Source organism: Hermetia illucens, chromosome 1 (genome assembly GCF_905115235.1).
Source record: "Hermetia illucens chromosome 1, iHerIll2.2.curated.20191125, whole genome shotgun sequence".
Classification (NCBI taxonomy): domain Eukaryota; kingdom Metazoa; phylum Arthropoda; class Insecta; order Diptera; family Stratiomyidae; genus Hermetia; species Hermetia illucens.
The window spans coordinates 50742219-50769501 of NC_051849.1; the positions used below are offsets into that span (position 1 = coordinate 50742219).

General features: G+C 42.3%; 1 protein-coding gene across 2 annotated transcripts in view; it reads right to left on the reverse strand.

The window, feature by feature from the left end:
* The window catches only part of LOC119646653 (chondroitin sulfate N-acetylgalactosaminyltransferase 1), a 345789-nt gene extending 319258 nt beyond the window's left edge, over positions 1-26531 (reverse strand). For both annotated transcript variants that reach the window (XM_038047171.1, XM_038047172.1), the window contains exon 1: positions 25834-26531. The gene's annotated coding sequence lies outside the window, so the exon portion shown is untranslated. The remainder of the gene's footprint in view (positions 1-25833) is intronic.
* Positions 26532-27283: the final 752 nt, after the last annotated feature.

Consider the following 27283-nt stretch of genomic DNA (forward strand, 5'->3'; position numbering starts at 1 on the left):
CCTTCATCAGTGCTAACAACTTGCACTGAAGAAGGGAATAAGGGGACAAGATCTAAGCGAATTAAGATCCCCCCTACAGAAAAGGTGAACGTCCGCGCAGACCAGTTCCTTAAAGAACACCACTGCACCCCCACTTCCACGAACCACGTTTTGATAAAGTGGTAAACGGAAAAATCTTCCAACTTCTTTCCCTGCCTTCCTTCCACATCTCTCATTCTACCCGAAATACCTTCAACTAAACCCTCACCGATCCAATTCAGCGTGAAAACACCTTCCCCATCCTCTTTGTCGGTGAAGACTCCATCATGCGTCCTTCGCCACCTCCAAAAATAAAAAATCGGTTGAACTTCACAAAATCCACTTGATCATCCTAAAGAAATACGCTCCTAGCATTGGTCCCTTCATTTCCTTTATGATCAACCACTGCCTCAATGACGCCCACTTCCCAGCAGATTGGAAGAGTGCGCACCCCTGCAAGCTAATTATTAGCTTTCTTGACTGGCGGAAATCCCAAGTTCAACTCCAACAACGCCTTTATTCTCCTTACTCAAGTTCGGCTGCATTCCACAAGGATCAGTCTACTTCGCTATCTTCTTTTCCCTGTCCACCGCAGACCTACCTAAACCATCCCCACACTTAAACATAAACCATATCCTCCAATACGCGAATGACCTCATCTTTTACACCTCCACCAAAAACATTCCGGCAGTGAATTTCGATTGAATTTCTATTTGGATGAGGTTCACCCATTGGAAACTCTAATTAAACCAACAGCAATGCGAAACTATTGCATTCTGCGGTAACATAAGGATGAAGCCGAAAATGAGGAGTGCACCTCAACCCTATCCTTCAAACTTCACAACTCCCCGATCCAGTATGACTGTGAATTCCCGCCTATCCCGCGAGCCACATATCACGAGGGGACTAACCCGTGTCATCAAATCCCTTTACGCAATTCTGAAATAGAACATTCATACAAACAGCTCATCAGTCCCTTCCTCATTTTCAGCTTAATTTTTCAGTCCGATAGCCCTTCCCAATTGAACAACTCAATCCGACTCAAAAAGCGCAGGATCCTATGCCACTGCTCCAACACATCCAAAAAAGAAGCCCAATTAGATCCTCTACGAGAATTGTTAAATGCCCCGCATCGACGCCATCCTAGCCCACCATGCCTTCAATTTCCTCACTAAATGGTGAAACTCATCCTAATCCTAATCCTAAACTTACAGGCCAAGCAAATCGAGATAGTTGAAGAGAATCTTTTACGAACTCATCTGTCTCAAATCCTCTCCATATCCGAAACCTCCTTTTCGACCCCAACGGTAGAGTAGTCTTTTACACCGATAACTACTCCTCATCTCAATTTTCGAAACCCACCCGTCCCCGGCGCAAATCCTATCTTCCTTTTCCCAAACCATTCCCACATTTACCCTACCCACATCTTAGTCCCCCCCCCCATTGTCCGTCCGGTTTTATCTAAATTTCAATGAATGCAGGTTTTCTCGACTGTTCCTCCAAAAAGGATAGTCAATTTTTCCTTAGTATACTTTTCAAGAAGTTAATTTAGTTCTTGGTTTATACCATAGATTAAGTTACACTGTTAAGGTAGTTTAGAAGTTATTTAGCTTTATATTAGAAGAGGGAAATAAAAATGCTGACTTTTGAAATAAAAATGTTGGTTTTTCGCCTAAGCGCAGTAGGATGATGGGATTCTAGAAAGTACTCCTCTCTCCCTTACATGAATGTGTTTTTTTATTCTGCACAGATGAGTACCAGGCGCGCATGCAGAGTCGGATTATTTCTGATGACTACCGGTCTAACTGTAGGATTTTGGTCCAGGTTAAGGAGCATCACAATTGTACAGTACTATGCACCAACAGCGACCTCCGGCATACCGATGAAAGATGGTTTCCGTGATCAATTAGACGCAGTTCTGGAGAAACTCCCAAAAGATGACATTACAATCGTGATGGGTGATCTGTGTGTGTGAAGATGGGGTGGATCACTGCTCAGACATAAAATGGGGTTATAAGGTCTTGGCGTCCGTAACGATAACAGTGGCGTTTTGAGGATTTCTTCAGCTTCGATAACCACCGATAACGGCCATATTTTTCGAGTGCAGAGCCAGTCATAAGGGCAGTTGGATTTCAACTGGCTGACACCGTACGAGCAACCAGATTGGTGGCCACTATGCTATCAAAAGTAGATTTAAAAGTTATCTTCTGGATGTGGGTAACAGGAAGTCGCTAATATCAGCTTCGGAAGGGATAACAATTTGATAGTCGCTTACCTTCGCTTCCGTATTGCATCCGCCATTTCTCGCCCAAATTAAACATCAACTTCTTGTGTGATCCAGCAGTCACTCGACAGTGGGGGAGCTATCTTGCTGATTGGATGACAGAGAGACTGAGTAATCCGCCTGAAAAGTACCGTAGAACGCAAAGCGTATAGCTGAAGGGGCGGAGAGAACACTTCACCACAATTTACACCTCCAGCTAGTCACCGCGTAATGTGTGAATACGGATCGACTCCAAACAGAAGAGAAATCATCCCAACTATGCACTCAAACTGAGTAAAGCCGCTGGGCTTGACGGTCTCCCCGCACAGATATTTATCGCTGCTCCCATTCGTACAGAAATCTTGGGAATCCGAGACTTTCCCAGGGAGTGGGGGATGATCGCAAAGTTCTCAAAGAAGGGAGAAGCTTTCGATAGAGTAAATAGGAATTGTATCTGGAGTGTTCTACGCAGGAGGAGCATCTTGGAAAAACTAATAGCCTTTATCAGAGTGACTTATGATTACGCAAAATGCCACGTACTACACCGGAGGATTTTGAGGTCGGTAGCGGAGTCCACCACGGTTGCATCCTCCCACCAATTTTATTTTTTCTTTTTATCCGTTATATTCTTCATGCTGCTTGTCCGAAGGACATGGGGGAATTCAATGACATCTTTCCTCAAACACCTTGAGTACGCTGATGACATTTGTTTTTGGTGCCTGTCTAAAATCTGGAAATGCAGTTATCTTAGCATCAAGATCAATTTTAGACTGTTCCATGCTAGTGTTCTTCCTGTGTTATTATATATAGGAGTAGAGCATGCAAAGTGAACTTTATTAATACCTTTCTGCGTCGTGTCACTAGAGTAAGCTGGCTGGACACTGTCTCAAACGAAGAACTTGGTCGACGAACAGGCTTGGCATTCATACGCGATGTGATCGGAAGACGGGTGTGGAAGGTGCGACATGCAGTGGAATCAACTCTACTAAGATGGCCGACGAACACACACGCTTGGCGCAGAACAGTAGAGGAGAAGTGCGAGTATCTCAGGAAGTCCTGGGGGAAGCTGGAACGTGTTCAACAAAAGAGTTCAGGAAAGAGATGTGGACCTTATGGGAAATTAGCAGGTGCCTAAAAAGAAAAAAAGCAAAACAAATAGTTCCGAAAACCGGACCAAAAGCACCGAAGAGAGAAATCAGGTTCCCTAAATGCGAACCCCGACAATCGAATCGGCAAAATCCAAGGGGAATGAAAATGGTGGCTGGACTAAGGTAGTTACTAAAAAAGAGAACAAAAAAGCAATAGTGCGAATTCGCCCAAAGGGAATTGTTATCCCCAGGAAGGGAAATTTGACCTACGCGGAGATATTAAAAAAGGTCAAAGCTGAGTGATCTAAAAAATCTAGGCGGAAATGTCAGCAGTATTCAAAGGTCCCAGAAGGGTGACCTCATGTTTGAGTTGAAAAAAATCAGCTTGTGAAAAAGTGATGGCTTCCGAATTCAAGTTCAGAACTCAGTTGAAGAGAATGTCACAGTATGGGCACAAAATATGAGGTCTACTATATACATTGCAAAAATTTCGATGAAGTGACATACAAATGAGAAATTTGCACTGCCTTGATGGAACAAATCAAGTTGGAGGAACTTGCCGACGAGTCCATCGTGAGTTTGTGGAAAACCTATGGCAATAATCAAACGGCAACATTGCAATTACCAGTGGACGCAGCGCAATAGTTGTTAACGGCCGGATTTCTCTAAAGATGTACCTCAAGTGGCACGTATTTGGTCATTTTGCGAATGCATGCGTCAGCGGCATTGATCGTCCCATCGGTGCAGAAGGTATGGGGAGAATGGCCATATTGCCAAAGAATGCAATAGGTACCCCAAATGCGCATTGTGTGAAGGAAAGAAGGGACGGGATTAATGGCATATTGCCGGAAGTGCTAAATGCCTGGAATTTAGGAAGGCGCTGGAGTAGGGTATATGTGTATAGCTGTTATGTCTCACCAAGTCCGACACTGTCCGAATTCGAAGAAATGCTTGACAGTCTTGTTTTCGCGGCAAGGCGTCATAGTCCAAGGATGATTGCCGGTGACTTTAATGCTTACGCCCTTGAGAGGGGAGCAGAGATACAAAAGTAAGGGGGCGAAGTCTATTAGACGCTTTTGTATAGTTGGATATAATTCTGACTAACGAAAGTTATGTAAACACCTTTCAAAAAGGGGAATCTGCCTCAATCGTAGACCTAACTTTTGTCAGCACTACACTGAGAAAGATGTCAGGCTGGTCTGCAAAAGCTCTGATAAAGCAGGCACCTCTACGGAAAGAGCGGTCCATTTGGCCCGATGCATCGACGAAGCATGTGATGCGTCCATACCTAGGAGACGCTTATTCCTCAGTAGAAGACCAAACTACTGATGGAATACTGAGCTGGATAGCCTTCGATCAGTCTGTCATTGAGCCAGAAAAGCGGCTCAGAGGGCGGTAAGCAGAATCAACCAAGGGCTTAAGCCAGCCTATAAACAATCCCCCAAAACCCTCAGGCTCGCCACCCACTGGAGCAAGAAGGAACGTAAACCCGCTGGGGAGCGTCTATAGAATCGTGATTGAGCGATTCAGACGCCGTTCACCTCCGCAGACCCATATGCCCTTCGCTCTTGTTAACAATGTTGTTATTCCCCCAGCAAGCGCAGGGCATTGACAGCTCCCAGTGACTTCCGAGTGTAACGGCAATACCGACAGTCACCGATGATGAGCTGCTGGAGATCTGCGGTAGAATAGGAGATAATAAAGCTCCGGGTTTGGATGGCGTACCGAATAAGGCCCTTAAGCTTGCCGTGAAGTCTAGAGCAGAAATTCTCGCTGAGTTACTCGAAGCGTGCATGTCCGAGGGGATATTTCCTTGAGCATGGGAGCGGCTACTGTCTAAGGCTGGTAAACCTCCAGGTGAACCAACCTCCTACGGACACATATGTCTTTTGGATCCTACAGACCTAAATGTCTTTTGGACAATTTGGGGAAAATGTTCGAGCGGGTAATCTACAATAGCTTACTCCCGATTGTTGAGAGCCGGGGAGACCTCTCAGATAGGTAGTATGGGTTCCGTAAATTCAAATAAACCATTGATGCCATCAAAATGGTTGCTAATTTGGCTAAAGATGCAATTTATGGAAAGGATAGTACTAGCTAATATTGCGTGGTGGTGACCCTGGACGTGAGAAATGCGTTCAATTTGAACAATTGGAACCTAATGTGGAATCTTTGGCGAAAATTCAACAGCTATTTACAAGACCTGGAGGCTTTGGTATGACACTGATGACAGGAGTACGTTATCTCTGCGGGTATCCTACAAGGCTACGTACTGGGCCCACTGCTGTAGAACATCATCTATAACGATGTTCTTAATCTTTTTATTCCGAAGGAAGCCACGGCTGGCTGTAGTCGCAAATGATTTTGAAGATGCTGAGTTATACTCATGCGAAACGATCACTGCTGTTAAGAGTTGTCTAGAGAGCTCTAGTCTGAAACTTGTGAAGGAAAAAACGGAAACGGTCCTCATTACCAAGCGAAGAAGGAATTATGCTCATATTCAAATTCAAATCATGTCATCACTCTGGGGAATGATGATAGACGGGAAGCTTAGCTGTAAGCAACACGTGCGATATGCTTATGACAAACCATCCACCGCAAGTGTGACCTTGGCAAGGATGATGCAGAATGTGGGAGGGCCACGGCATGCTTTCAGTTTCCTAATAGGTTGAGTAGTAAGTTTGATTCTGCTCTATGTAGTTCCAATTTGGGAAAAGACATTGTAGGTCACATTTAACGCTAACAACTGGGTGCAATCAAAAAAAGAACAGTCCTAAGGGTGTGCTCTACATTCAGGACTGTTTCAGATGAAGCAGCATTCGTCATCTCGGGAATGATGCCCATTACCATCTTGGCAGATCAGTTGACGAACATATACAATGCGAAATCTATTTCTCTGTTATCGCAGACGAGGAAGGCCGAAAGAGGGATCTCTAAATAGATGGCAAGAGCGTTGGGAACGGTCGGGAAAGGGTCGGTTGACACATAGGCTCATCCATCATTGATGGCATCAAGAAAGGAAGAACCTAGAGGTAACTAACTCGAGGAGAGGCGCTCGTACCAGAACATCTGGTGCGAAGAATGGTAGCATATCAGGAAGATTGGGATGCGATTAACTCCATATTCGCATCTATCCACAGAAAATTGCGAAAGACAGAGGAGACGAGAAAAGCACGGTTACGTGCGTCGCGTAGAGACAAAAGATGACCAAATTAAAGTGTGCTAACTCCTCACCGTGGTGATTCCCCCAGGCTTGGGGGTAGTTAGGGGCGGTTATAGTGGGTAAGAACCCCACACGCTGACGTGTCCACGCCAGTAGCTTTTGAAGGTTTCCACCTCAAAATACTATGTAGTAGAAAAAGGGAAAATGTTACCTAATCTAATCGGGTGAATTTCTACATCAGCTCAGCATAAGAAAGGTTTACATATCGTAAAACTACAAATACTACAGATTTTCAATAGTTACCATGGAAGAGCCAGTTTATAGTTACAGTTCAAATTCTGTTCTATAGTACTGTGAGGTTCTAGGACGATCAATACTTCATGACACTTCTGCGTATTTCACCAGTAAAAAAGCTACCGGACATCCACCACATTATTACAGTTTATGACTAGTTAACTTTTTCGGATAGTGCCAAAAAATGTTCACTCATATTTTCGTTAAGCTCCGCCGAAAACCTCATTTTTACGCTAAGCTGGCACAATATATTACATGCAGACACAGAGTAGAAAACTGCGAAGAGCGTAGAATACACTCGTATTCCATAAAATGAGCTCCGAATAAAAACAAAAGGACAAATGGAGAAAGGGGATAGTTTTCCACGCATTCCTCTCCCAGTTACTCAACTTTATGTAGCTGTTACACTTTGCGAATGACATCCTGACCACCGCCAGAACGTCGGACAAGGATAGGCCAAGAGTGAAGTGAACTAATTTGATAGAATGATGAATATGTCCTTTGGTAGAAGCTGATTTATCGCGGAAGTGACTCTGGACAAACAAGCGTATGATGTGGACACTTTTTCTACTTGCAGAACAAGCCCAACGGGGACGTAATGGATGTGAATGGTGTGTACTTAATTTGATTATTGCTAGAATGAGGGTATCTGGACAAAAACTAATGTATATTCAACGATAGTGGATGTAAGTGGGGATAGTCTCTCACAAGACTAATGCTTCTTTGCCAGTACCAGATTTTGACCTAGTTTTAATCTCTGTGCTAATCTTCAAAATGAGAAACAAAATATTTCAACAATTACACATGAAAACAAATCCATCTGACGATTGAATTCGAATCTCTTTGTATCTTTCTATATACGACAATACAAGATACGAATATATGTACTCCAAAGCAAAAAATATCAATACTTACCTCCCCTGCTCTCAAACAAGGGCATTAATCCATCAACCCTAATCTCTCCATGTTTCTCTGTACATGATAGAATGTGAAAGCAAAAATTCCTGCCAAGGCTAATACATAATTTGTTCAAAACCAAAACGGAAAGCTTTAAGAAATATGGATAAATGAAATAAGAAAGGACTTGCTTGGATTCGACATAACATATTGAAAACTTTCTTATCTGAAAGTTTCATGTCTTGTCTTTTTATCTCTTCCTTCTTGGAAAGAAAAAATGAAGCAAATTCACTTTTCGACAGAATTTCATGGATATTTCGTAAAGGACTTGAAGTGAAATGATAGGATTATCTTGGAAGATGTATCGACAAAAGAAATGTCTGGCCCATAATTCTGTTAAAGGCAAAGTTGTAATGTCCTTAGGATATGGTGGATCGATTGTCTGCCGAAACCACAGCGTAACCGCAGGAGGGCTAGCATTTGTGGACGAAATTCAATATTATGGTCTATTTGCATTCTGGTATTCTGTTTCAAATATAATCGCAGAATTGTTATTATTATTGGAATTAATAATTGGGATATTCGAGATCGATGTCCATTACTTATTTTTCAGCTTAAACTCACATATTTTAGTCAGAATTTAAAACCGTTTCACAGCAACTATTGCGATGTTGGAAAGGTGCCAAGGCGAACAGAGCAGGAACCTTGACACTTGTAAATAACAAAATTTACGCTAAATTCCCAAATTCTGTTGAGCAGGAGTTCCAGACGCAGACATTGTACTGAAAATTCTGTGTCCTTATTGTATGGAAAAGTAATTGAACAACCTTGGAAAACTTGTGGATGATATTTATGGCAGAATGGAAAATTTTAACTACGATAATAATTCATAAGCCCGCAAATGTTTAGGACTTTGCAAAAGGCCAACAAACTAGTATATTCGGCAGCACTCAAGTTTTGCTTTGCAGAGTTCCTATCATAATTAAAAAATCTGCAAGTTTGTATTTTCGACAATTAGACTTTAAAGATTTTATGAAGCTCTGGCTCCAATGGTTGTGAAGACCGCAACAAAAGGAATTGCACCATTATCCTATCGAGTAAAACAGAACCTGTCGCAAATAGCAACGATCTGACCTCCGTACACCGCATCGATGGGCCTGTGAGAGACGTTAACGCTGGACCTATAATAACGAGTCAAAGGGATTATGGGCTAGAATGAGTTTTAACAAATCTCTAATTTATGTTGGTTAAAATTTTGACATTGCGATATGATCACTACTACACCAGCGACTTTGAGAAATCAGGTCATGGCCGAGACACGGATTTTGGAGGCCTCACCTAATTCATGTTCCACCACAGAGAAATCTGTGAAAAACAGGCTCCCCACTTCAGTGGAAAACCTACACCCGCTGTCTACGCGCGGTCGGCCAGAAAAGATAGTACAGCAACTCCCTTAATGAGAGGACTAGAAACCTACGACCGGCCTGTCGGTGACACTATTGCCTAACTCTTCCAAAATACGGGAGAGGAAGGCGGTGCAGAAGGAAAGTTTAGCCGAAAGGACTACAGACTTGCCTGTCAGAACCTTCTCCTCCGCCTGTATCAAAAAAAAACGGAAGAAAGGGTTGCTGCTAATGTGGACGCAACTAGTCTAACGCTGGTATGTGGAAACAGATCCATGCAGCCCGGACACCGTGAACTTGGGAGGGCTCCCAGTCGACGACAATAGAAGGCACTGTGAAAGAAGGCAAAATTTCTTGGGAATGAGAACATGGACGTTGCTACAACACCAAAAGTGGTGAAATCTAGAGAAATCGGACGCAAGGAAGCGGAGCTTTCGACGGAAGGGCCTCACTTTCTGGTAACCCCGGTGAGATGCACACTGAATGCAGAAGACTTTTCAGTTAGCAGCGGTTTTCATATTAAACTGCACTTATGGCAAACATTGAGTTAGTCAAATTAACCTGTAGCATGCCAAAGCCTCGTCCTATCTACTGGCGACAAAGCTGGCAAAGTTGCAGGACTGTCCTTATATAGTTCTGGTTCAAGAGCCATGGGTTCATTTTAACAGAATCTGTGGTATTGGATCAGTCAAGCGGACTAAGATCTTCTTCGATGAGAGATCCTCAAGACCGAAGGCCTGCATTCTGATGTCAAAATTGTTAGAGGCAACCATGCTTAGACAATTCTGTTCCAAGGACCTTGTTGCGGTCAACTTACAATACCAAGTTAATGGTAAGAGGAGAAACGTCATCGCTGCACTTACTACTATGCGAACTGCAAAATCTGCCAATACACCTTCAAGCTTATGCGGATGACGTACTTTGCTGGCTATTGGTCGAGATCTCGGAATGGTGTATAGAAAGACACAACACGCCTTTCATTTGATCCTTTGATCCAAATAAAACCACATTACTATTTACAAAAAGGAGGAAACTTAATGGCCTTTGCTTTCCAGAGATGGGGGGTACAACCCTTCAACTCTCCGAAAAAGTGAAATATCTGGGAGTTATTCTAGATAAGAAGCTTCTTTGGAACAAACATGCAGAGATAAAAATGAAACGGGCTCCCAAAGCTTATGGGCTGTGTAGGCGGACCTTTGCCTCGACACTCAGGTAGTAATGTAGATATATGTTGCTATTACCGGTGTCATGGGCTCGACATCCGTCGCAGCTCTTAATGCTTTACTCAATTTGCAGCCCTTGGATTTGTTTATTCAGAGAACTGCAATGAGAGCAGCTCATAGACTAATTTGATTAGATATATGGGTAAACAATGGACGTGGGGGGCACAGGGCATTGGATGCCCTCCGATTCTCGGATCCCCATGCATCTGTTTGGTAGAGAATATGATGTTATCTTGAAATGAAGAGAAAAGTGAGACGAACCAAAAGAGTGTGTCAGGTAATACTGACGTGTTCTACACCGATGGCTCAAAAATAGAAGAGGGTTCTTGAGCAGCAGTCTAATACTCGGGTAAAAACAAGAAGTGGACTTTACACAACGGTATTTCAGGCACAAGTGTATCCAATCCTAAGGATGGCAACCTGGATGATTTACGAGCGGTTGAAAGGCAGGCGGGCATTGAGGGCATTCGCTTCAAAAACCGTTCAGGAATGTAGAAACTGCTTGAACTGTTTTTAGATTCAAAACGGTGGAATTACTCTGGATACCCAGTCATTGTGGTGTAGAGGGAAATTAAATCTCGGATGATTTACCAAAAGAGAATTCAAATTTCCCCCATGCCCGGACCGGAACCAGCAATTGGGGTGTCAGTATTGGCTGATGCTGCTACCAGAAACTGGGAACAAGCTTCCCATAATGACAAGTGGCTGACCCTTAATGCTGCTAGACACACCAAACTTTTCCTGTCAGAACCAAACAAACATACTGCAAAGTTTATATTGTCGAAAAATAGGAAGACTTTAAGGGCATTTTGACCGGACATAGTTCACTAGCTATGGATGGGCTCAGAATAGGAATTCTCCACCCTGATATGAGCAAGCGGAATTCACGGAACATTTTCTATTTGAGTGCCCCGCCTATGGACGCATTAGACGTCAGATCCAACTGCAGCGGGTAGCATCACATCCACTAACGGAAATTCTGCGATACATAAACGAATCCGGGATATTCCCTTAGGCGGAGGAATCGAGTACAATGGACCACTATGATCTGAGTGCATACATACTGTAATTCCCGTTTCTCATCCACGATGAGCACCTGAAGAGATCATGACGGCTCTGAATCGTATAATACTCAGAGAAGTTTGACCTCTTGTGGATAAGATAGCAAGCCAAAATATGGATACGGACCGCTAGTCCGAAGCGAAATTATCGCACTGAAACGGAATAAAGCTGCCGATCTTGACAGTTACCCTGCTGAACTTTTCTGCATAGCTCCTGCAGTCCCTGCAGAGTTATTTCTTTCACTCATTCGCAAATGCGCTTAACAAGTGGAGGGAAATGATGATGGTTAAGATTCTGAAAATAGGCACTGGAATTGTGTGCAACACCTGCTATTGTGAGGATGTTAGCTAAAATCATCTGGAATCGCGTGAACGAATTCCTTAGAAGCTGGATTGACACAAGTCAGACTGATTCCCATTCTGAATCCTGTAGCGACCGCGACTTTGCGATATTAACAACATGTTTAGGGACATCCTCTAAAATAATAGGCGGTCCGTCAAGGACGGGAGGGATCCTTAAACGCCAATCCGTTGTGAATCTTCCGTGCGGTCGAGCTGTCGTTTTTTTTTTCATTTTCATTTTTCAGTTTTTAACTCGGGTTTTGGTTTATTTCGTTAGGTTTACGATAATCCTCATGTTGTTGTTGATCCTGTGCGGATCCACGCGCTGGGATGACACGTGAGAAATTGAAGCGCTGAAAGGACCCCCACATTCCCGAGCCTGGGCAGCACAGAGGCATGCAAGCACGTGTCGAGACTATTAGGTAGGAACTGTTGAACTATAGCGGGGTGTTATGTCCGACCGTCCCAAATACTTTGCATGCGATTAGCTTTCCGAATCCAAGCAATAAAGAAAGTCGAAAAATAAAACGTTTTTACTTCTGTGTCGGTTTGAGAAAGTGGCGAGAACGCGTATTAAGTTGAAAAAGGGGGTACGTAGCGTGAGGCTGTGCCTGGCCGTCCCCAATATTCACTCTATCCCGCTTCTGATATCATATCATACATGGAATTAAAAATGTTCGCGTTTCGATACTCATGGCGATTGAAGAGACGTCTTTTCGTCGTTGTCAGGAGGAGGTTATTGGTTGGTGGTGAGTATTTGATTGGAAACAGAGGTATACAGGCTGTGCCCAACAGTCCCCAATTCTTCGTCTCCGGTCAATTCTCCGACTTAAAATGGCGAAGATTAAATTGACGTGGATTTCGTCATGATTTCGTCTTAATCTTCCCTCTTTGTAGGAAGGAAGTAACGGGCCAACGTGTGTTATTTGGTTGAATAATGGGGACCCCAGCTCGGTACTGGCCGTCCCCAAATTTTCATTTCGTTCACAGATTCCAGATGCTTATTTATCTTCCTATTCTACGTCGGGTACTAGCTCGATAGCTGCTTCTTCGTTGATTAGCACGGTGGGCGGACGTTTTTTGCACACATGTTGCAAACAATTCTTGAGGCTGGGATGCATTTTGGCCATCCATGAGTTTTGCGGGAGATTTGGCGTTGGATTCGGGGAGGTTCCTCAAATTTTCTTTTGGAGCACCGAGTTTCACTTAGCTTTTGCTTTCGCTTTTATTTTATTTTTTCTTAATAGATTCATTTCTTTTTCTTTTATATTTTAGTTATGGTTAAGAAATTTTTCCTGTTAGTTTATTTTCTTTAATTATAGTACTTTTGGGCATAGGTTTGCATTAGTTTTTCTTGAGCCTAGGCACACCTTTTATCATAGTTTCTTAAGCGTAAGCTCATTTTTGGTTTTGGTTTTTTGAGCGCAGATATATTTCGTTATTTTTCCTTTTTTTTTCTTTCTTTATCAGTTCCACTTTCTTTATTTCTATTTCTATTTCCTTTGAGCTTGGACTCATTTTTCCATTGTTATATCTCTGAACATAGTTTCAACCTTTTCATGATTTTTACTGATCGTAGGTTCAATTTTTCTTTCACAATCCTTAGTGAAATTAGCTTATTAGGTTTTAAGACACGAGTTATTTATTTATTTATACTTCAAGTGTAAATTCCTAGTGAAGTTCGCTCGTTCTTAAATTCTTCTTTTGGCATTTTGTGGTTGTTCGAATTAGCTGAGGAATTAATTCTAGTAGCCACTCATATTGGTCTTCCTTAAGCGGGTCTCGGAAACCCAGCTAGTTCTTTGCCTTCTTTAGAGACATCCTCCAAAATAATGGCCAGAAGGTGTCAAGGAAGGGAGGAAACCTCAAAAGCTGCGTCCCATTGAAGATCTAATGCGCCGTGTCACGTTCTCCAGCGTATCTGGATCAGCTTCAACTGAAGGAGAAACTTTTGATCAAGGTGCCATAAGCAGCTGTCGTTTGCATACCGACAGTTACTACTTATCGAGCAATCGACGGGATGATCATTTCGATCTTGGATCAATTAAGTCAACTTCGGCGCTTGCTAGGGCTATGCCTCGTATTCGGCATTGAACTCCTTCACGACGAGATCTCTTCGGCGTATCAAAAATTGGTGCTCGTGGACTGGACCAGGCACTTGCATTCGTACTTCACATTGAACAAGGCCCAGCTTTCGCTGTGTTCGTTCTTGTCGTTTTCTCCCTGTCCTTTATTTGGATCCTGTTAAAATATTGCTGGATAAAATTATAATTGTTTGTTGTTGTTTCATATTGAATGTATATATACCGTCCGTTTATATTATGCCTACATAACTAGCATGCTTACCTTATATTGTTTCTTGCTTTAGGATTCTTTTTATCTTGGTTGGTCATTTATGGTCAGTATGATGTCTGTAGTCTCGGGTGGTAGGTATGCCATATGCTGATATTTTTATTTGTGGTTGTTTATGAGCCTTTACCTAGCGTCACTGGGCGCTTTCCTTTCTTGGATATGGGGGCCGATTATTGTGGACCGTTTATTTATTTGGTTCCAAGCGCTTTCGCGTTACGTAGAAACCGTATTTGGCTGTCTTCGCACATTCAAATACTGAAGAACCACATTCCCCAGGTGTTCCATGACACGTTCACACCTTTCACTGGGCATCGCGGATGATGCACCCACCTATACAGTGACAATACCACGGCCTTCGTCAGCGCAAATAGGGATCTTCAACAGGATCCGGCTGCCTTTGAATTTGATCATAATCAGCGGGTATTGGTAGACAAAGGAACCACCTGGCATTTTATCCCTCTACGTGCTCCTCATCAGGGAGGATTACGGTAGAAAGCCGTCAAGTCAGCCAAACATCACTTGACCCGTTTAGCGGAAGGTAGTCCCTTTGGCTAGGACAATTATATACCCTCGCTGTGCGCATCGTTGATTGCCTTAACTCTATGCCCATCAAACTGCTACTGATTGATTCAGATATTCGTGGTATATTCAATCGACTGTCTGCTTGGACGACAGTTTCTTGCGGTGGCAGAACTTACCGAACCTCATTTTCCAGTCAACCGCCTCAAACATTGGCAGTGACTCTTTCGAATTTGCCAGGCCTTGGCCTCTCTTTAACTTCATGACAAATGGCGATGATGTATTCTAGATGTGGCGATTGATGATTCGCCAATAGGAAGAGTTGTTCAGACGTATACGGTCAGTCACGACCTTGCCTTTGCTTTTGAATAGTTTGATGATAGGACGGAACTCAACCGGAGCCTCTGTTGGATTTGACGTTTGTTTTTTTTATGTTGTTGTTCATCTTGTTCAAACGTGTTTTGAAAGTAAATTATTGCGTCCAAATAACATTTTGTTTTTACAGCACGAGAAACGTTATTACACGATGCGATGGCGTTTTGAATCATCTAAAATTGAATTTATGCAGTGACCCACTAGAAAAAGCAAATGTCTTTACTACAAACCATTGGAAGTACAAACTCATCCTCAAATGCAGAAAAAACTTGGCCAGACCGGGAAAAAGTCTTGGCTGGGTATACTTTTACCTCCATGGTACAAAAGTGAAACAAATTACGTTCAGATAAAAATGAGAAGTGGACTTCTTCTTCGGCTGACACACCAAGCTCTTGCTGTCAGAACCCAATAAACATACTGAAAACTTAGTCTCGTAAAAAAACGGAAAATATGCAGAAGTACTCTTTTAACTGGCCAAAAGTTATGAGTAGCGCATACCTTTACGAATATTAAAAGGTGATACGTATCCATCATCTAAGAAGAAAGCGGAATCTATGAAGCATTTTCTATGCTAATTCATTACCAACAAGCAGATCAAGCTTCCACTTGTCTTGATGATGAACTCTAGTTCAGGCGGGTAGCAGTAGAGAGATATGTGTATGGTTATGCGGTGGCATTGAGTGCAAGACAATGACCAAAACAACCTGGAACAGTCTGGTTTCTGCTGCGGATCCTCCTGCATTGATCACATCTACATCCGACGGATTATTGCGGAACAGTGCACGGAGTTTAGCTTTCGATAGTGTGAACAGGGAGTGTTCTGGGGCATTGCAGAGAAGCTAATAGTTATCATCAAAGCGAGGTACGATGGCCCAAAATTCAATCCAAAACGGTGTTCGCCAGGATTGCATCCTGTCACCGATATTGTTTCTTTTTGTTATCGGTGATGTTTTTCATGTTGCCTTGTCTGGAGGGGGTAGAGAAATTCAATGGGCTACGATATCTTGCCTCAAATACCTCAGCTGCGCTGATGACATCTGTTTGCTCTTTCACCGGGTCATGCATGGACTTCGGCCAACTGGCTTTGGATTTGGAAAGAGAGGCAAGTAGAATTGGGCTGAACATAGAGACCAACAAAACCAAGGTTCTCATTCTGATCGATCATCGCACTCTAACTAACTGCATTAATGAGAAGAGCATCGAAAGCGTCGATCAATTTGAAAATCTAAAAAGCCTGGTTTCTGCCGACGATGGTACGGATCTGGATTTTCCCCGACGCATTAACAGCAGTAGATCCGCTTTCGCTGCCTCGTCTGCAGTTATCTAACACCTAGATTAAGTTGATATTGTTATGTGCTAGTGTTTTTCTGCGTTGCTATATGAGAATAGCACATGGAAAGGGAACTCCACTGTTACCCAAAATCTCCAAACTTTCGTTAATACCTGCGTTCATTGTATCAGTACGCTGGCGTGACGTTCTCTCGAACGAAGAACTTGGTCTGCGCACAGGCTTGGCACTCATACGCACTGTGATCTGAAGGCGGAAGTGGCAGTAGTTAGGTCACAGGGGGAGCTGAAGTGCATTTCAGGTAGTCGCGAACGATGTGCATAGGTGTGGTGACAAGGAGTGAATGGTAATCATATATAATGAGTGCAAGAGAACACTATGATATAAGTGTGCAAACGATGAGCCTGCCCGCCAAGCTATATGCACATACTCCCCGCTGGCCATAAGGTTGTCTCTCTTACTGGCTTCCGAAAAGAATACGCGCTATTACCACTTCTCTTCTCTTCTGTTTCCGAATCCATCCGCAAAGCTTGAAATCTATCAATTTCACTTTTTAAATGGACGTATATAGTTGTATTCTCCCTGATTTAAGTTTTGACACTGTTATAATTGCACTATAATATACGTGTGTGTATACAATCGAATAATATACGTAACAGCCTACTACATGACTCCACACCAAATTAAAGAGGCAATTTGAAAATTGCGTAAAAATTTCATCTGCTCTCATGAGACCAACTTGACTTATTGATTTTTTCAAGAAAACCCGGCATTGTGGGTTACCTTCTGTTATTTGTGAAACTCTTGAAATGAAGCCGTGATCCACCAACAGCTTTACCCGCTAGAGAAAATCCAACACAAACAATTGACGGAATCAATAGAATCGACAACTGCAGGACCGCCTTTTCGATTGAAATTTTCATAAGGCATTCCTTTTAGTGGACTGGAAACCACCTGAGACAGCTCTCAAGCTTTTGTTGATCCCCAGTGCAGTCATACGTGGACATGTATACATATTCCATTTAGGCAAGTGGGGAGTGTAGATAGAAATGAAGTGATTTTCAATCAGGACATTCTGGCCAATATCCCATCTATTGTGATACCGAAGATAACGAAACAATGTTACCGTTTCGTAGGATCGAGGGAGTACATGGTCCAAACTTCTCACCGAGAATGTAGCAGTTCATAACATATTTATTCCTTTGGGCTGTAATTTCCAAAGTACAATGCACACAAAGTTCCTGCGACGGGAGAATTCGAAGGGGTCAGGAAAATCTTTTATTATATCAATCTGTTGAAAAAGCCAATTTGTTTGCGATATGGATAAAAAGGCCAACTAATTTTCTGTTACCGCACTATTATTTACGGTCACTCAACTCCAACTCAACCACATTCTGCCCCACAAAATGGCAAGCCCACCTACACTTAAGGTAGAAAATCACGAAAAACCACTAAATTCAGCTTGAATGCTTCCGTACACGAATTTGGTTTCAAGGATTCCCAATAATTCCGGAGTAAACTATTTCTCATGGCCTATGGAGTGAGGTTCATTTATTCCGCCAGCTTCGTCTTGTCCCCGTTACGCATATTTGCTTACCTACCGCCTCAATGGAGAGTCCTTCGGAGTCCATAGAATTTTCCGTAAAAATGGCCAAAACCACATCAATGCGATCATTTTATCGATTGGCATTTAACCCTTATGCTTAGTGGACCTTAAAAGGTGCGTAACGAAGCATAAAATTATATCGACATAAATCTGAGTAATATGTGACACGATTATGGAATGTATTGACGAAGGGCCAAACATAGCCGAATAAAGCTCCGTTCCGGCCATGGTGACCGCACAAATGTTTTTAGATGGTTTTCGAATCAATTCATTTCGATTGAGTGTGAAAATCGAAATGAAATCAACTCGCAAAAATTTGGTTTGCTAAGGATAAAGATATTCGTTATTGCACGGAAGAGAATGGAAAGTTGTTTTCCTGGAAGGAACCAAATCCCATTTACAAGTGCTTTTTACGGATGATTGATAAGGACTTTAGCCGTGAGGATTTCTAACAACAAACCCAGGATATGTCTGCCTGTATTGTTTTCAGGGAATTTTCACATAAATAGTATTTTTATTGTATACGATTTATGGGATGATGACTTCGAAGGACGGAGCTATGTGTAAATAAGGAAAATATGGAACGATGTGGGCAATTGTTAGCAATAACAGATTTAGGCATTTAATTGGCCTAGAAACACAATTTCTGTGAACGAAATCCTCAAGAATTTTAGTTCACTATATATTTAGAGATATTGAATTGGTAGATCTCGGCGCAAAACCAAGGCAAGGCAGGCCTAGACTGGATACCGGTTGTTGCGCCGTTGATGATGATGATGCATTTAGGCCAGGGTAAAACTTTACGCGATTATTGGACAAATAAATCTCCCCGCAGACTTGCTTGGACTGACTAGTCTAACTGCATACATGTATGTTCAATATAGGAGATCAGATTAGAGCAACCGGATCACTGTCGCCAACATTCAACATCTTCAATGGACTGCAGAAGAAAAGTGCACAAGCATACAATCATGCTCCTTTAAAGTAACATCGGCAAAAATAACCCAAATCTCCGGAGAAAACATGAGAGACACAATGGTCGTTAAGTTCTTCCAATTGCTGGCCAATGCTACGATATTGATATCATGTACAGAAGCAATCGTACACTAAACGGTTAACGACATTGTAGTGGCCGTGGCTTCGTGATGGGAGCTGGATTTTATTCGCCTTTTTGGTGATTAATTTGATCAAATAATGCATTTTATAGGGTGCAAACCTTAATATTGGCCGCATATTGCTCATTATTGAATGCATTCGGGCGAATTGATCGTGATAGAAGGGAATGGCCTGCCACATTCGTCAAGGCTATTGCCCATGTTGTAGGCAACATAAACTCGAGAAATTCAATGCCAAATTTAGCGGGACCGGCTGATCGATAGACGGTTGTTGGGCAGAGAGATCATTTTTGGTTTAGATTTCAGACTTGTTGGAAGCAAATTGACAGGGAGAAGGATTTTGGACCACGGTGAATCGAAATCGCGAGATTTTATTGCAAGGTTGTCATTTTAGGCACATTTTCCTTTTTGTTTATATCTTGTAAATATATCATATTTCTTTTAGATAACTTCACGAAGAGGTGAATGATGGGTGGGATTCGTTGAACATTGTCTGGAAGGATCGAACCCGCTAAATTGGTGTAAAAACAGATTTTATTTCGGATCGCTAAGGAGCAGTTAGGTCATCATCCTTTGTAAAGTTGAGCTCTCGGATTTTTAGGAATGTCACAATAAAAAGGAGAACGTGAGTTTTTCGCAATGGATTCACATCAACGGTACGATGCTTTTGGTTTTCCAATCAAAGAAATTTTATTTAAAGAGATTGTAGCTCGAAAGACTTTTCCATAGCTAATTGTTTAATGTAGGTTTCACGAATTTTTGGTGGATGTTATAGCCTGAAAATTTTTGAAGTTGGCAACCGAGCGTGAAGAAAAAGGCAAAAGTTTTGTCAGTGTCGAGTGGAAAACCTAAATCGCAAAAACGGCCATTTGCAGTATTGAATTTTTTCCCTGCGTCATCGAGGATAGGCACTTGGGGAAATTAATTATAGTTTGCGAACAGTTTTACGTTCGGCGTAGAGGAGACACTATGCTAGTTTCGACTCCAAGTGTTTTTGTTGATTTTCTTTTCGATTTTTGTGAATTGATGTACGATTCCGACGAAACACTATTCGCCACCACCCTGATCCACAAGAGTTCATTACAACATCCTGGGCTGAACATCAGGGAAAGCAAGACCAGATTTACAGAGGCGCCATTAGTATCAAAAACAATAACGAGATATAATGACAAATATCTCGTTCTCGAAGCTTTTACAGCGAGAAGGGTTTGGTTTTCCAAGATTTTCGTATTTTGTTTTAATGACCATAAAATCCTTCTTTTGACATCGTGATGGTTGAGGGTGCAGAATGACAGCCTCTTAATTTCGTTGTCCTAGATTTGAATCCCATCAATATTCGTGTTCGATTTTGTATTATCTTGCTGCTGTGGGCTTAAATGCGGAAACTTCAAGCCTTTTCTGCCTTACATCGGCAATACCTGCGACTCCTCCCAGACACCCCCTACATTCACGAAGCTCATGTGGCCTACTTTGTAACTACTTCTTCTCGATGTATAAATCCTGTAATCTTTTCTCTTGTCTTCTTCTATATCGTGAAGTCTACCTCGGGTCTTCTTTATTGTCCCTTTTGCTGGTCCCGATGACCTTTCTAACCATCGTGTATCATCAAAATTCAGTGAATTTAGATAATTCATGCTAGCTATGGATGTATGACATGATGCGACGAAGGCATATTCTGCACGCAGAAGCTTATGGTAATGTACTGCCCAGATTACGATGCATCTTCAATAAATCGTATCGGGTTGGGTCCTTTTTCAGGAGTGCAGCTACAAATGATTACTGCTGATGAATATTTAATATTTTTGACCATACATAGAATGTTCACTCCCCATGGGAAACGCCTGCTGAACCAACGCCAACAGCTCTACTGCCAAGTCCTATTCCACCTCCACGCGGTGATCATCGGGAGCTGGTTCTTAACAAAAAGCTGCAGAGAAAGAAGGATGCAATCGAGTCTCCCGCACGGGACAAATTGTATAAACTGGGCCTGCAGGTTGGTGGTTAAGCATGGCTGACAACCCTACACGGAAAACAACTTGTTACGGAGCCAGAAAAGGAGCTTCGAGCTGGACTGATATTACAATGGCGAACGTGGCATCGAAAACGGAATAACGATTTTCGCATTTTTTCATGGAACGTGCGCTCCCTGTACAGAGAAGGAGCTAGCCGATACCATGTTCCAATATTGGGCTGACGTAACAACGTTGCAGGAGATGCGGGATCAGTTTCCTGGAGAACAGCCACTACACCGTACATTATAGTGGACATCCAGTAAACCATGTACTCGGAGTAGGTTTGCTAGTCTGTCAAAAAATGAAACCTGCTGTTATCGACTTTCAAAACATAAGCGAAAGGCTGTGCCCTCTGCGCTTCCGAGGCAAATTCAGAAATATAAGCCTCGTTAACGTTCACGCCCCTACAGAGGAGACTGCAGAGTCGGAAAAGGATACCATCTACGAGGCAGTAGAACAAACTTTCGAAATCTGTCCTAGGTATTATATCAAAGTCATACTTGGGGATTTTAACAACCAAGCAGAGGCGGAGCTCGTATTCAGGCGATACTTTGGCTCCCATAGCTTACATAGGGATACCAACGATAACGGACTGCGGATAATCCAATTAGCAGTGTCACACAGAATGGTTGCTGGAAGTACCTCGTTTACGCGGAAAGCGGTCCACGAACGACGGGACCACTTTCAACTAAATTGACCACGTATTGATCGAACGCCGCCACCTCTCAGCCTTGATTAATTTCAGAACATATAGGGGGGCCAATGTAGACTCGGATCACTATCTCGCATCTAGAATCCCCTCTGACAATCAAATGAGAGTTAATGCTCAAGCTATCTACAGCATAACCCTCCGTGATGATGATCTTGTTTTTATTACATAATTCCCGTCCTACCTTTCACCTAAATATACATCTTTATAAATTAAATTTCTTGCCCCTTTTGGTTTAAACACTTGCTGTTATCTTAAATTTCGCCGAATATTGCATTTTACTGAATGCATTCGGGCAAATTGATCGTGATAGAGAAGAATGATCTGCCGCATCCGTGGACGCCATTGTGTATGTCGTTGGCGACATGAACTTTAGAAGTTCAAGATCGATCGTAGCGGCATCAAGACCTGTTCGCAGCTGGACAGCTGATTAATGGTCACTGTCAACTTTATGAGCGAGGAGCGGATGGTGACAGTAATCCTTCCGAGTATCGCGCGTTCGTGAATAGACTCATGGAAATTATTGTCCGTAAAAAAGCTGACGATTTAGAACAACTGGGGAGCTTCTGAACTCTGGTGTTAAGTTGGTGTCCATTGGTGAGGGAGTTACTGAGGCAATTCGCCAGCCCGGTGCTGGAGTGTTTCGCATTCGATTAGTCTAACAGCCGTACTTATGAATACATGGTTCATCAAACGATGGTCTCATCTTCCTACATTTTATAGTGGTAATAGTAAAATTCAAATCGAATATATTCTCATAAGACGCAGATATTTTACCACCGTCACTGATTGCAAAGCCGTTCCCTATGAGACCATCGTACCTCAAAACCGGCCGTCGATTGCCGTCTTTCGAATCAAGCGATAAAATAGCGTGAGAAACGCACTGATCTGATTTCGTGAGAAGAAAGAAGAAATTATCTCACTTACCTGATCACGAACTATTACGAAGACTGAAAAATCATGGAACCAAATTAAAGACACGATCCACAAAGCGACCTCTGCAACCCTCGGGGTCACCAGGTGAGCGGTAGATCAACCGAGATACTCGGCTTTCGAATAACGCTGTTGAAATGAAAGTCCGTAAAAAGAAACCCCTCCATCACAAACTTCTCGACCATAAAACACTCGCAATTGGCAAATTTATAGAAATGCCAACCGGGAAGCAAAGGAAATTATCGCTTTCACTTGAACGGCCATTACAAAAATCTTTACGATAAAGTGGACACTCGGTATGGCGAGGGAGATCGGTATCGACTTGGAAAAACCAGAAACAAACGTACACAGGATATCGAACACTTCTGTTGCGTTAATGACAAGAACTGTACTTTGCTTACCAACTGTGGAGCCGCCACGGATTGATGGCGAGACTATTTCTAGCAGATTTCAACTGAAGAATTTGTTCATCCTTCACTTTCACAATCATTGTTGGCATTTGGAGTAGTTTCACCTGTCAGCGCACCTGAAGTCGACGAAGCAATAAAACGAATGAAATCGGGGAAAACCGTAGGACCTAACGATATCGCATCTGAGCTCTGGAAAGCGGAGAACTGGGACCCGACACTGTGGCTCAGTGGATTCTTCAATCTGGTTACCCAGGAAGTTAGAGTACCGTCTTACTGGCAAGTCACAAGACCACAAGTATCACAGTTCCAATATGGAAAAAGAAAGATAGTCCAACAGAGTGTTTAAATTACCGTCCAATCCCGTACCATGAAGATTTTTTCACGCATTCTTGACAACCGCATTCGCGAAATCCTTAAAATAATCATAAATCTCGCCGGATTTGTCAAAAACTGCGGAACTACTGACGCAATACACGCTTCGCGGGTACTTATGGAGAAACACCGCATTACCGCCTGTTCATTGCATTTCAGGATATGGAGAAAGCATTTGACTGTGTGCCTTACGAACTCATCAGGTATACTCTACGACAACACTTAGTGCCAGAAGAACTTGTGCTCTGAGTTCAATTGCTCAACCACGGTCCGGAAAGTAAAGTTCGAAGTGTGGCAGGTATATCAAAACCACTTCGTGTTTCTGTTAGTGTTCACAAAGGAAGCACCCTCCCACCACTCCACTTTGTACTTTTGTGCTATCGGCCAATGAAGAACTGCGTTAAGAAATTGCTTCACGCATGAACGCAACCTTGTGTTCTTTGTGATCGACATGCCAACGAACGTCTCAAATCTAAAATTTACCGAAATGTCGTCCGTCCTATCACTGTTTATGGTTCTGAGTGTTAGCCGACCATAAATGATAATGAACGGCGCCTTGCGGTAATGGAGACGAAGATGTTGCGTTGAACTAGTCGTATGGCACGCTTTGATTACATCCGAAATGAGGATATCCGCGATCGACATGTGGTTGCATCGATGGTGGAAAAGCTGCTAGAGAGGCGTCTTCGATGGTATGCCCATGTAATTCGCGCTAATAAGAATTCTCTTGCCAAGATTGGTCTGAACATCGAAGTCGATGGTAAGCGACCAGAAGACCAGTCGAAACAACGGTGACTTGATACGTTAGATGGGGATTCAAAAGCCTCGCGATTGTATCTAGATCAGACATTTGATAGAACCAAATGGCGAAATGAGATTCCGACCCTGGCTCCCATCAACGTTTAGGTACCATAGTGAAATTGATTATTTCTTTATGCAGCTTCTAGACAGACATGGAGGTTTTCAGTCTTTCCTGGACAAGATTGGGAGAATAAGATTCACTGACTGTGTGTTTTGCAATTAGGTGTGGACGACGCCGGTCACATCTTTTTTCTTGTGGAAGTTGGGATGGGATTCATCGTCAACTCATCGAGGGGATACTATGGATAACAGTTGTCAGAAAGATGCTGAAGAGCGCTGAGAGATAGACCTGTTTTGCGCATTATAATCAGGTTCATATTGCGGAGAAGATAGGACGACCTATGGGGCGCGGGATGGCATAAAGTTCCATCGAATCAACAGTTCTCTTCCTCTCCTACCCTCCCTTTGGTGAAAAGAATTCCTTGACTTGCAGGCTCGCCAAAGCGGGGCTGGCCCAAAGTAATGTTTCAAATGGAGGTATTCCATTGGCAGTTCGACGGTTTATCGTTACGGAAGTCCAACACTTAGTGTGTAAACACATTCACCCACTCTACCTAAAAAATTGGAAGAATGACAAATAAAGCATAAGAAGAGACCTTATAAACAGAAAACGAAACTCTAAGCTCAGAAATTAGAACCACTTATTTTAATCTCAGAGCGGCACATGTAAATAAATTGTTTGCTCTAATTCTCAAGCTTTTCTAATTTCTACGAGTTCTAATTTTCGAGCAGCTACTGTGCTATATTTCAAAAATTTATTGGAAAACTTCGGAGGTTCATGATGGAAGAATACAATTCTCATTTTCTATGAAGCAAAAGTTTGTTGAAAGTCGAGTATGTCGCATACGTTGACTGCACCCTAGGACAACATAGAATGTCACAATCTGGCTACCGAAGTACCGGCGTATACACCTTAATTGAAATTGGTTTGTGCACCGTAAAAAAATAGAGCACATTTCTTTTCTTAATTCTGAACCAATAAAAACAATCATTTGTTTCAAAGGAAAAATGTGAGTATGCCTATCCACTTTAATAAACCGGTAGATTTCAAGGAGGGAACGCATTACCCTTTTTGAGTAAATTCCAGTCCAGATACATGTGATACTTTTTGGGGATATTCTAATGAAAAAAAGTGGGCCATTCCATTACATTATATTGAGCATTTAATACGCCTTAACAGGTAAGATAAAGCAGTTAAAGCCAAATAGCAAAGCCAAATAATTACTAAGAGAACTCATTCCCCAACATCCAATAATTCAAAAAAAAAACGTTCTGAGCAATTCTAAACGAAATATATTTATAGGTGTACTTAAAATATTTATAGAACGGATGAAGCATAGTTGTTCGTTTAGAACCACCACCATACCCTAATAGCATAAACCAATAGTATACTTTCTACCCTCTTGACTCCCTCCTTATGGGTGTTAATACTGAATGCTTGCCTTCGACCGGAAACAAATTCTAGTAAGTCCACATTCTACTTAGTCTACATTTTAAATAATTTATTTTAAATATTATAATGAACTCACCCCGGTCTACATCACCCTTAAAGCAGCTTAGAATTTGAAAACATTGCTGGGAGCAGTTTCACAACACGAAAACAAGGTCATGCCTAGCCCGTCTACAAAAAAATACAAAAACAGAAACAACAAATGGAACTCGGAGCAGACAAGCCGGAATAGCCACAACCACAAAAAGTACACTACAGCAAGAAACACCACATGATATTGACCACACTACAAACACCACTGAATTGGTAAAAAGGGATGCACTGCACTAAATCCGTAGATAATTAAGACTATTAATCGCACAACTCCCGGGTTAAAATCTTGCCGGTATCAAGGGAAATTCGGATCTCTTCAAATGAAATGAAAGAAACAATTCCAAGGCCTATAGCTCACACGTACTTTACACCGATATATAACCTCAGGGAGGGAGAAACCACATTGACTGGGAGAATTAAAATCACATAAGCAATAACCACCCCCGGTCAGGTGCGCTAGCTATTCGCTAGCCATATAAAACGGGTTGACAAACACGCGGATTATAATCAAATCAACATTCCCGCACGCGACGTCAACATTGCTGCCATGAAACAGTGAGTGACGGGAAAATTACGGGAAAAACTTGTTGGGAAAACTTGTTCAGATAAACATCATACTTGAAAGAAAATCACTGAAAAGCTGGGCGAACTGTTCTGGCCGATTGCTCTCCCACAACTGGTAAACTCTCGACTTGACCGAGATTTCGGTCCTGTTGTAGTCAGTAAAAGATTCAGTTCATCTGTTTCTTGGTCCTGCTGCAATGTTCCCTGGAGCTGATGGAGAAAGCTTAACACTCAGGACTAGAAAGCTCCGTTGTACATGAGTATCCGTTCATATCGACAACAATCCAAAGGACCCTCCTGGGGTATCCTCGCACGGAAAAGTTTGAAAAGCTTTGGTTAGACGGTTGAAGTTGCATCAAGCCATGCAGCCAGAGGCTTGGTTTTGGCTTAGTGAAGAGCATATCCTTGGAGTTTTTTTCATTGATATTTACCTACATGCGGAGGTACCCTATCGTGGACATGTTTGATGCGACACTTTGGTGGAGGCAACGAGTTACTAGCGAAACCATGGAACAAACTTTCCTGATTATGTACATCCCTTGTAAACCTAAGAGTTGGTTTGGTTCATAGTGGGAAGCTACAAAGTTGCGTAAAATTACTAACCGTCTGGTCATTAAACTTATACACCATAGTAACTTTTTCCAAAAAACTGTTCATACGTTCTGGCCAACCTACATGAAAGAGTATTCGACGAGAAAGACCAATATTCATTTCGTCTGGACGATTAGATTAGAGTTTACTCGAATTAGGTGCTGCTAGCACAGTTTCACTTTAATTCCATTCAATGTACATTTGTCACTTAATATCATAAGTTAATATAAGGAAAAACATAGCTAACTTCTGGCATGGAGTTTGTCGAAGCCTCCTTGTTC